This window comes from Pseudorca crassidens, chromosome 21 (assembly GCF_039906515.1).
Source record: "Pseudorca crassidens isolate mPseCra1 chromosome 21, mPseCra1.hap1, whole genome shotgun sequence".
In the NCBI taxonomy this organism is placed as follows: domain Eukaryota; kingdom Metazoa; phylum Chordata; class Mammalia; order Artiodactyla; family Delphinidae; genus Pseudorca; species Pseudorca crassidens.
In genome coordinates, this window is record NC_090316.1 from 16,480,275 (window position 1) to 16,492,405 (window position 12,131).

Genomic DNA, 12,131 nt, shown 5'->3' on the forward strand with positions numbered 1-12,131 from the left:
TACTCTTCATTGCAGTGTGAGGGCTTCTCATTGCGGTGGCTTCTCTTGTTGTGGAGCACGGGCTCTAGGTGCGCGGGCTTCAGTAATCGTGGCATGTGGGCTCAGTAGTTGTGGCTCACGGGATTAGTTGCTCTGTGGCATGTGGGATCTTCCCAGACCAGAGATCGCACCTGTGTCCCCTGCATTGGCAGGCGGATTCTTAACCACTGCGCCACCAGGGAAGTCCCTCAATGACATTTTAAATTCATTTAGTTTGCTTCCATGTTTGTCATTTAAAAAAATATGTCCTCTTGTTTCTTTGATTTTGTTGAGTAGCGTAATCCACCCCCAGCCCCTGCCATTCTAGACACACACAATTATTCTGTCAGGTACTGTGCTGGATTCTTAGGAAGAAGAATATCTAACTATCACAGGATGTGGTGAGACCTCTTCCTGGAACACAGGGAGCAAGAGACGCCTTGCAGAAAGCTGCGGAGGGGATACAGGTGAGCTGGTGCTTGAAAGATGAGACTTCATTAGGCAGATAAAGAATGCAGGCAGAGGAAACAGTAGGAGCAAAAGCACAGAGAGTGATTTTCATCCCATGTGTATTTGTACAAGCATGTGTGTGTGTGTGTGTGTGTGATCTCATCATCATTGCTATGAGACTGCTAAGGCCGGTTCCGAAAGAACTCGCAAGCCATGCTGAGGTGTGTGGTTTTCATTCCGCTGGGAACAGAAGTATCAGAGGTTTTAAAGTAAGGCAATGCCATGTTCTGATTTGGGATTTTTTGGGGTTTTTTTTCAGTTATTTCTGAGATATACATTTTAAAATAATAACTAGAATTATGACTTATAACATTATACCAGAACATATAAGATTTTTAGAAATTTCATGTAATGTCTGAAACATTTATATTAACATATTTCCATACAAATATCCCAAAGAGAGTGTAGTATTAGTTTTTTTTAATTCTTTAATTTATTTATTTTTTAATACAGCAGGTTCTTATTAGTCATCAATTTTATACACATCAGTGTATACATGTCAATACCAATCGCCCAATTCATCACACCACCATCCCCACCCCCCCGCAGCTTTCCCCCCTTGGTGTCCATATGTTTGTTCTCTACATCTGTGTCTCAACTACTGCCCTGAAAACCGGTTCATCTGTACCATTTTTCTAGGTTCCATATAACATGCATTAATATACAATATTTGTTTTTATTTTTCTGACTTACTTCACTCTGTATGACAGTCTCTAGATCCATCCACGTCTCAACAAATGACTCAATTTCGTTCATTTTTATGGCTGAGTAATATTCCATTGTATATATGTACCACATCTTCTTTATCCATTCGTCTGTCGATGGGCATTTAGGTTGCTTCCATGACCTGGCTATTGTAAATAGTGCTGCGATGAACATTGGGGTGTATGTGTCTTTTTGAATTATGGTTTTCTCTGGGTATATGCCCAGTAGTGGGATTGCTGGGTCATATGGTAATTCTGTTTTTAGTTTTTTAAGGAACCTCCATACTGTTCTCCATAGTGGCTGTATCAATTTACATTCCCACCAACAGTGCAAGAGGGTTCCCTTTTCTCCGCATCCTCTGCAGCATTTGTTGTTTGTAGATTTTCTGATGATGCCCATTCTAACTGGTGTGAGGTGATACCTCATTGTAGTTTTGATTTGCATTTCTCTAATAGTGATGTTGAGCAGCTTTTCATGTGCTTCTTGGCCATCTGTAGGTCTTCTTTGGAGAAATGTCTATTTAGGTCTTCTGTCCATTTTTGGATTGGGTTGTTTGTTTCTTTAATATTGAGCTGCATGAGCTGTTTATATATTTTGGGGATTAATCCTTTGTCCATTGATTCGTTTGCAAATATTTTCTCCCATTCTGAGGGTTGTCTTTTCATCTTGTTTATGGTTTCCTTTGCTGTGCAAAAGCTTTTAAGTTTCATTAGGTCCCATTTGTTTATTCTTGTTTTTATTTCCATTACTCTAGGAGGTGGATCAAAAAAGACCTTGCTGTGATTTATGTCAAAGAGTGTTCTTCCTATGTTTTCCTCTAAGAGTTTTATAGTGTCCGATCTTACGTTTAGGTCTCTAATCCATTTTGAGTTTATTTTTGTGTATGGTGTTAGGGAGTGGTCTAATTTCTTTCTTTTGCATGCAGCTGTCCAGTTTTCCCAGCACCACTCATTGAAGAGGCTGTCTTTTCTCCACTGTATATCCTTGCCTCCTTTATCATAGATTAGTTGACCATAGTTGCGTGGGTTTATCTCTGGGCTTTTTATCTTGTTCCATTGATCTATGTTTCTGTTTTTGTGCCAGTACCATATTGTCTTGATTACTGTAGCTTTGTAGTATAGTCTGAAGTCAGGGAGTCTTATTCCTCCAGCTCCACTTTTTTCCCCCAAGACTGCTTTGGCTATTTGGGGTCTTTTGTGTCTCCATACAAATTTTAAGATTTTTTGTTCTAGTTCTGTAAAAAATGCCATTGGAAATTTGATAGGGATTGCACTGAATCTGTAGATTGCTTTGGGTAGTATAGTCATTTTCACAGTATTGATTCTTCCAATCCAAGAACATGGTATATCTCTCCATCTGTTGGTATCATCTTTAATTTCTTTCATCAGTGTCTTATAGTTTTCTGCATACAGGTCTTTTGTCTCCCTAGGTAGGTTTATTCCTAGGTATTTTATTCTTCTTGTTGCAATGGTAAATGGGAGTGTTTCCTTAATTTCTCTTTCAGATTTTTCATCATTAGTGTATAGGAATGCAAGAGATTTCTGTGCATTATTTTTGTATCCTGCAACTTTACCAAATTCATTGATTAGCTTTAGTAGTTTTCTGGTGGCACCTTTAGGATTCTCTATGTATAGTATCATGTCATCTGCAAACAGTGACAGTTTTACTTCTTTTCCAATTTGTATTCCTTTTATTTCTTTTTCTTCTCTGATTGCCGTGGCTAGGACTTCCAAAACTATGTTGAATAATAGTGGTGAGATTTGTTTTTGAGCCATCACTCTGGAGCAGAATAGAGAACTGGGAGAAGAGAAGCAGGCTTAGGAGGCTATTGTAATTCTTCAGGTGACACATTTTAGACTTAGAGGCAATTATTCAGCATTTTTATTCCCATAATGAAAAACCACTTTCTAAAAAAAGTTATTATTCAGAGAGTGGAATTTAAGATTATAGGTACAGTTAAAGATTTTGGTGAATTTTAGCAACTATTCTGCCCACCATAAAATTGAGATAATTTATCTTCCATAAAGAAACAACAGTGGCTGCCATTCCCTGGTGCCTACTGTGTACCAGGCAAGGTGCAAAATATTTAGCTCACATCAACTCATTTTATCCTTTTGTAACAGGCGGTGAAATGTGACTTTTCCTGTGTTCTCTGTGTGTTTGGCCGATGCTTCAAAGCTAGAGAGCAACAGAAGCCAGACTATCTCTGCAGAAGCAGTTCTGCCACCATCACCCATCAACCACCTCCAAGCTACACAAGAGAAAGTGAAAAAGTCCACTACAAATGTCTAGGGAGAGAGCATTCCTTTAGAGAGAGCACTGCTCTTTTGCCTGCTCCGCTTCTCCCCACCCACCTCCCAAAGCCCCCCATCCAAGCAGAAGCCAACTCCATTCTTTCTCAACACTGCATCATTACACTCTTCTGTAGAGTTGTTCTTCCCTGCCCTTGGATGGATATCCGATCCATAGCATTTCTTGTCCCTTTTGGATATGAAACAGTCCAATAGCAAAATGCCAACCACACACTTAACTCACAGTCTTTCCCCTCCTCAGGTCCATCCTGGCTGAGGCTGGGAAGCCTGCAGTGTGGCCAGGAGAGGGTTAGCACCGTTCTATTCCCTCACCTGGACTCTCTACTTGGTGTCCCCTACTTACTGTTCTCCTTTGGGATTCAAGGGAAGAGAGAGAGAAGAGCTGAGGGGCTGCAAATGTAGGATCAGACCCGGACAGTAATAATCTGCCCACTTACATGTGGCAGATGGCCAAATAAGGGCTCATTATCTCCTGGGGGCATTTTGTGGGGATCTTGGAGACCCCCATTGGACTCAGCCAACTACCATCCCCTGCCTGGCCCCTCTGACTCCTACTTATTCTGACTCCCTGTAAGTCAGGATTGCTACCATCTGCCCTCTTCATCCCAGGCGATCTTCTCAGGTGAAGTCTTCCTCTCTTTCAACATAGATTAAGGTAGGTTCTCTCTCCAGGGTGCTCCTTTGGCCCACCATCACTCCTATGATGCTTTCAAAATTTTTATAGCTTATATTCCATTTAAAGTTATTATAAAATATTGGCTATATTCCCTGGGCTGTACAATATATCCTTGTAGCTTGTTTATTTTATACATAATAGTTTGTACCTCTTAATCCCCTACCCCTATCTTGCCCCTCCCGCCTTCGCTTTCCCCACTGGTTACCACTAGTTTCTTCTCTATATCTGTAGAGTCTGCTTCTATTTTTTTATATTCACTCATTTGTTTTATTTTTAGATTCCACATATAGTGATACAGTATTTGTCTTTCTCTGTCTGACTTATTTCACTAAACATAATACCTCTAGGTCCATCCACATTGTTCCAAATGGCACAATTGCATTCTTTTTTATGGCTGAGTAATATTCCATTGTATGTATATACTGCATCTTCTTAATCCATTCATCTGTTGATGGGCACTGAGGTTGCTTCTGTATCTTGGCAATTGTAAATAATGCTGCTATGAACATTAAGGTGCATGTATCTTTTTGAATTAGTGTTTTAATTTTATTTTTGGATATATTCCCAGGAGTGGAATTGCTGGATCATACAATACAACATGAAACTTCTGAGGACTTAAAAACTTATGTCATATCCTACGAAGATTTGAGAGGTAAACCCCGAAGGAGGACTGCCAGCTTGGAAACCAAACTCAGACTTGATAAAGGCAAACACGGAATAGTGAGTAAAATGTCACAAAACTTTCTGTATTTAATGAAAGATTCTAAGTCAATAAATAAAGTTAAAAATAAGGTCATTTACACTTATATGTTTGGCATTACACTGTGTCATTGTGTGGCACAGGAAAAAAATTACTTAATCTTTGCTTTTTGTACTTTAGCAGCAAGTGTCAGGGTCAGGAGGAAATAATTTAGGTTTTGCATAATATTAGCACTTGCTGTTTGTTAATTTATAAAAATTTTGATGAGTGGAAAATTAACTTTTCTGTTTCCAGTTTTCTGAGGTGTAAAATGAGGACAATGATATTTGTATCACAGGGTGAAAAGAATCGAGATGACAAATTTGTCCTTAGATCCCACAGCCCTTCATTTTTTTTTTTAAATTGAAGTATAATTGATTTACAATGTCGTGTTAGTTTCAGGAGTACAGCAAAGTGATTCAGTTATACATATGTATAAAAATATTCTTTTTCAGATTCTTTTCCATTGTAGGTTATTATAAGATATTGAGTATAGTTCCCTGTGCTATACAGTAGGACCTTGTTGTTTACCTATTTTATATATAGTAGTGTGTGTCTGTTCATCTCAAGCTCCTGATTTATTCTTCCCCCCACCGCCTTTCCCTTTGGTAACCATAAGATTGTTTCCTATGTCTGTGTGTTTGTTTCTGTTTTGTAAATAAGTTCATTTGTATCATTTTTTAGATTCCACATATAAGTGATAGCATATATTTATCTTTCTCTGATTTACTTCACTAAGTATGATAATCTCTGGGTCCATCCATCTTGCTGCAAATGGCATTATTTCATTCTTTTCTTATGGCTGAGTAATATTCTATTGTATAAATATACCACATCTTTATCCATTCATCTGTCGATGGACATTTAAGTGCTTCCGTGTTTTGACTATCGTAAATAGTGCCGCTGTGAACACTGGGGTGCATGTATCTTTTAGAATTAGAGTTTTCATCTTTTCCCACATCCCCTTCCAGATACTGCCCCAGGACTCAGCTTCTCCCCAAAGTCAGTTTCAAAAGAGTTGCCCTCATGCCTACGTTCTCACTCACTCTTTTCTCCTCAGCCCTCTCCAGTCAGTTCTCTGTCCCTCACATTCCATGGACATGGCTCCCATCAAGTTCACCCATGACTTCTATCTGTCATCTCGCAGTCAATTTTCTGTCCTTAGAGTAGCATTTTCACAGCTGAACACTCTGTCCTTCTGGAAACACATTTTTCTCCAGGCTTCCAAGACTTCATTGTTGTCTGGAATTCCTCCAACTGCACAGTTCTTTTTCTGTCTCTCTGGTTCCCTGGTGGATTTCTAAACGTGGAAGTGTCCAGGACTGTCCTGGGACCCTTGTCCAGGAGTGAAAGCCCTAGTGTGGGCAGGAGACTCATAAGAGCAGAAACAGTAGAAGTGAGATGGAGGTTTGTGAAATGTAAGGAATGTGCCTTCCCCAACGTGCTACCTTGTGTTTACTCGCCTCTCTGAATTTCAGTTTCTAGAGCTCTGAAGTGGGAATAATGATACCACTTAGTGATCTTAAGAGAATTAGATGAGATCATGTATGTAAGCACTCAGCATGGTACTTGGTGCATGTAAATGCCCAACGAATGGTAGCTATTATGATCATTACTATTATTATTGGGATCAAGTAACATATGAAAATGCCTGAAATATAGCAGGTACTCAATAGACAAAAACCCAGTTGGTTGGGTTTTTGTCAGCAGGGTTGACGAAGTAGCATCTGTGAGGTGGAACATTTTGGTGTTTTGATACCCTGATTTTCCAGTTTAGGCCTGAGATTGGAGAAAGAATGACTCGGTGAGGGCAACCAGGAGGGAGGCAAGGTGTGGGAGGTCCGAGGTCTCATCTATACATAGTGAGGTGGTTTTGGTAGATTGTTATGAATAAAAGGATGGCTGATGTGAGGGGAAGATGAATGAGGTGGATTGATATGGGCTCCCAACTACCTCGTTCACTGATCCCAACAAATACAATGCTTGGCAAGTGCTGGAAAAATAACTGGAAGACACTTGTCAAGGCCCAGGATGGCAGACCTGCAATATACTTCAGCTGACTTTGGGTTCCACCTAATGGAATGAAGTGGTACTTCATTCTCTGCAAAGTCTGGATCTTACGGTCATCTTTAGACCCAACTGTTATCAGTAAAAGGGATGGCGTTTTTTGTGTGCATTTATGTTTATATTTGTTATAAATCTACACATACCTTGTACCAATACGAGCTTATTTAGCATAACTCTAGAATGTGTCCCATCTGAGTGCTATAGGAAAGCAGAGGCATGGACGTGCGGTAATTTCCTCGGGTTACTCCAGTGAGTTTTATGACTTTCGTTGTTAGAAATTAACGCTCATTACACGTTGCCCAGAACACAGAACATCCAATGCCTCGCGTCAGACCACCCACAGGGCAATAGGTGTTTATGCGGCACGACTGGGGGTCCTGTGGCTCTACCCACCTGGCCAGAGACCTGGAGGCTGCTCGTACCTCTTACCTTCATCGTCTTCTCCTGGGCGACGGTTACCTTGGCCTCCTCGCTTGGCAGGGCAGTACGACAGCCTGTTTTACAAAACTTCTTTACCCACTGTTATCCTTCCACTTGTCAGCAGGTGTCAGCAAATCTCAGGGAGTAAAATACACTGTCCCTAGATGAGGTCTTTTGTCACTAAAGTGGGGGTGGGGGAGAGGGATGAAGAAAAAGGATAGTGATTTACAAACAGTGTCTATTTCAGAGTTTGCTAAGGTTTCCGTGAAAGACGTAGAGTGTCGTTCTTCAAAAGTGCCTTGACCTTGGGGTCTAAATACCAGGAGAGTCCTTCGAGGGCTCTGTCACTTTTGGTTCTTAAGTGGCTTAAACTCTCTGGGCCACCGCTTACTCAGCTGTGAAAATGAGAGCAAAGCCCTACCTGCCTTTCAGGATGAAGTGCCACAGAATGTGTGAGGCTCCTTTTTAAAGTTAACTATAGGGAATTCCCTGGCGGTCCAGTGGTTAGGACTCTGCACTTCCACTGCAAGGGCCTGGGTTCGATCCTGGGCTGGGGAACTAAGATCCCACAAGCCGCAAGGAGCAGCCAAACAAATAAATAGATAAATAAACTATAGCACCCTCTGGAAGTAGAGTATTAGTAAAATATTTTTGGTGAGAAACACGACTGCCTTCCCTCATTGCTTCTTCTGCCGGCACTAACTCAATTTATACTAAAAACTTGATTGACAGCCTCTGCACAGATAGAATTGGTGATCTGAGGGTAGGAGATGGAACACTTCTTCATTTGCAGGAAGGTTCCTGGTACATCTGAGCACTGGGTCTTCTGGAGCATCCTGGGACATACACTTTGTTGCAACTGCATGAAATGCAGCTCTTCCCTTTGACATTCTGTTTTCCCAGGTGGAGGAAGTAGGAGAACCAAGTAGAGATCTGTTCCTTTCAATCTGCAACTTGCCTGGGGCTGGGGAGTTCTTGTGAAGGTGTCTGGCTCTACTGGACTCTGAGTGAAAGGAGGGTTTATTAGTTTCTTGTAGCTGCTGTAACAACTGATCATGGAAATTTATTCTCTCACAGTCTGGAAACTGGAAGTCTGAAATATTTTCCATCTGGAAACTCAGGGAGAATTAATTCCTTGCTTGTTCCTGATTTGGGGGGTTTATGGTAGAGCCTGGGATTCTGCATTTCTAACAAACTCCCAGGTGATGCTGTTGGTCCATGGACCACATTTTGAGTAGCAGGTGTAAAGCACTGGGGTTTTGGTTTTGGTTTTTTTGCAAGAGATAATGGAATTACAATCATTTCTCTTCTAATGAATATTCAGTTCACAAATAACAAATTTATGCCCCGCTTCTCTGTCTCCCTGCCTTTCTGAATACACTGTAAGTTTTCTTTTCAATACTGAATCATGGTATAATCTTTCTGAAGACATCTCACACGGCAATTAAACCTAGCACATGTAGTACCAACAATGCACATAATCCCGCTGAAGTGATGACAACAGCAACAGCTGTGAACAAGTTTGCACATGCTGGCAATGACAACTAGGTCACATTGATGCCTGGAGGCCAGCGATTGTAAGATGCTTGGGATTATAAGATATGTTTCAATTTCAGAGAGTTCAGACATGTCAAAATGTGAAAAAAATGTGCATCTTAGAATCAATGCAAAATGGAAAGTAATTTATTCTTTTTGTTTCTTACATTTCCCTCTTTCCTACTTCTTTGCTCTTGAAATTTGCATCACCGATTGATTTAACTTAATGTCTGCTGTCAACTGGCTTTGCTTTTGAGTGGGTGAGGTCTCTACCCCATCCAGACCCATCCAAGGTTCTGCACAAGTGGTGAGGGCAGTGCCACCCCATGACCTTGTTTGAGGGTCTCTGTACTGGAGACGACAGTCACCTTCCAGCCAGCCCCGCTACCCATCCTCTTCCTCAGAAGCCGCTGGGGGTCCGTGAGTCATCAGCCCTCCTGGATACCTTCTTTGGCATGGCCACACCTTCTGAGAGCTTGAAAGACCAGCGTGCTGCTGGCAGGCTAGTAATGCACTGAGCTTAACACAAGGTAGGTGCTTAGAAAATGTCTGCTGAATGCCTTAGAGCGATAAGCCGAGCCTGATCCGCGATGCCTGAACTTCTTAAGTTACGGTGGATGCATTTTATCTCGGGGGACTGTGGGCTGCAGCAGTGCTTCCTGTCACCTCGAGGTGGGGTCGAGGTGAGCAGTTACGCTAGGAATTCTTCTCACAAATTCACATGTTATCAACCCCTGACCTGGAGTGAAATATCATCATAAAGAAGGGATAGGATAAATAAACACATGATGAATTTAATCTCTAGACCCACATTTCCCTCAAATATTTTCCATGCAAAAACATTTGCGTTTCCAGGGATTAATAGGTGTGCCAAAGAAATGACTCCGCCGACTATGTGAAGTAAACACACACCTCCACTTACCTCCCACTGAGCTCAACTATAAAACTTGGACAGAATACATATCAAATAGGTTTGGGAATTTCTGGGATAAACCAAGTTAAATAGGTTTGTCTTCTGCACAAACCTGGATCGCCTTTTTTTTTTTTTTTTTAATATTAGGAAAACTAGAATCTAATAGGTATTTGAGGGGGGAAGAGGAATACTTCATACTGATAAATGATCCACCAGGTCAGTATAACCGTCATGATTTCTATACATCTTGAAACCTGGGTCATCTTTATTAAAGGTTGTGAAACTCTAAAAGGGGCCGATTTGTATTTTAGTGTTTTGCAAGCAATTTGATTATGATTTTTTTTCCTCAAAGAATATCCCAAGAGATACGCTGCCTGTTTCCATGGGTCCTATGGTCCCCCACGTGCATTAGGTGGATATGACACCACACACAGCTCACCTGGAAATCACACTTTTTTTGACAACTGTCATATTTCAGGGAAAACAACCTGTCAATTCATGGTGACTTTAACTTGGCCTATCGGATGCGGGGTTACAAATGGTCACTTCTTTTAGTTTCTCATTATACCAGGCTTGCTATTTTTCCCTACTGAGTGATTCATGTAGCAATAATTAATGTAATTACATAATAGGATTAACTTTCCTTCCCTATAACTCAGTAAGTTTGATGGACCAAGAGGACAAGGGAAACAAAAGTAATGAAGCAGCTTATAATTGTACAGAGATGAATAGCTACATTTAGCACTGCTGGAGAGTTGATGTTGAGTAGATTGGGAACTTTGAGATATTTCTTTAATACTGTATTGGGAATGCAGAAGAAGGAAAACCAACAAAGAGCTTTGTTAGAAAACAGGTTGAGAAAAAAAATCAACACTTTCAAGATAACATTTGCTCAGACATAGACTTTGTTTTAAACACTGTTTCAGGTAGGATTAAGTATATTAGATTTTTTTCAGTGTTACAAATTATCACAAACACAGAGGTTGCTCAAATGTAGTGTATATAGTGTGTAGTGTATAGTATATAACTCTAACTTATCACTGTCTTCCTGTAAGTGATAATTACGACTTCATGTATAGTATGAGTACCTTAAAATAGAATATTTCAATTTCCTCCTTCCTGGTTGTTATGCTGTTGTTGTCACGTTTTGCTTATATATATATATTATAAACTCCACAATACAATGCTATTATTTATGATTAAACAGTCAATTATCGGGACTTCCCTGGTGGTGCAGTGGTTAAGAATCCGCCTGCCAATGCAGGGGATGCAGCTTTGATCCCTGGTCTGAGAAGATCCCACATGCCGCAGAGCAACAAAGCCCATGCGCCACAACTACTGAGCCCGTGCTCTAGAGCCCACGAGTCACAACTACTGAGCCCATGCACCACAACTACTGCGCCTGCACTCTAGAGCCTGTGCTCCGCAACAAGAGAAGCCACCGCAATGAGAAGACTGCACACCACAACAAAGAGTAGCCCCCACTCGCCGCAACTAGAGAAAGCCCGCATGCAGCAACAAAGACCCAACACAGCCAAAAGTAAATAAAATAAATAAATTAAAAAAACAAAAAAAGTCAATTATCTTATAAAGAGATTTAATTTAAAAATCACAAATACTTACCATTTCCAGTGCTTTTTGTATAGATGCATATTTTCATCTGGTATCATTTTCCTTCTGCCTGAAAGACTATTTAAAATTTCCTGTCGTGTGGGTTTGCTGGTGAATTCTTCAAGTTTTTGTGTGTCTGAAAACGTCTTTATTTTACCTTTGTTTTTGAAAGATATCCTTGCTGGTTGTAAAATTCTAGCTTGACAGTTTTTGTCTTTTAGTATTTTAAAGAGATTGTCTTGCTAACATTGTTTCTAGTGAAAAATCTGCTCTCATCTTTAGCTTTGTGTCTCTTTGTGTAACATCTCATCTTTTTCTCTGGCTGCTATAAATTTTCTGTTTATCACTGGTTTCTTTAGCAATTTGATTAAGATAGGCCTTGATGTAATTCTCTTCATGCTTATTTTGCTTGGGGGTTTGTTGAGCTTCTTGGATCTGTGGGTTTCCAGTTTTAATTAAATTTGGAATATTTTCAGCCATTATTTCTTCAAATATTATTTCCATGACCTGTCTCTCTCCTCTCCTTGGGTGATTCTAATTACACACGTATTAGGCCACTTGACTTGATACCTTTCATTAAAAAAAATTTTTTTTTCTCTTTGTGTTGTATTTTGGGTAGTTTCT

At 40.4% G+C, this 12,131-nt stretch overlaps 1 long non-coding RNA gene across 1 annotated transcript in view; it reads right to left on the minus strand.

The window, feature by feature from the left end:
* Positions 1-1,088: 1,088 nt before the first annotated feature.
* LOC137215957 (uncharacterized) overlaps positions 1,089-12,131 on the minus strand; it is a 31,171-nt gene continuing 20,128 nt past the window's right edge. Inside the window, exons 4-5 of the long non-coding RNA XR_010939508.1 lie at positions 7,457-9,722; positions 1,089-3,030 (exon numbers count right to left, since the gene is read on the minus strand). This is a non-coding gene — a long non-coding RNA (uncharacterized lncRNA). The remainder of the gene's footprint in view (positions 3,031-7,456; positions 9,723-12,131) is intronic.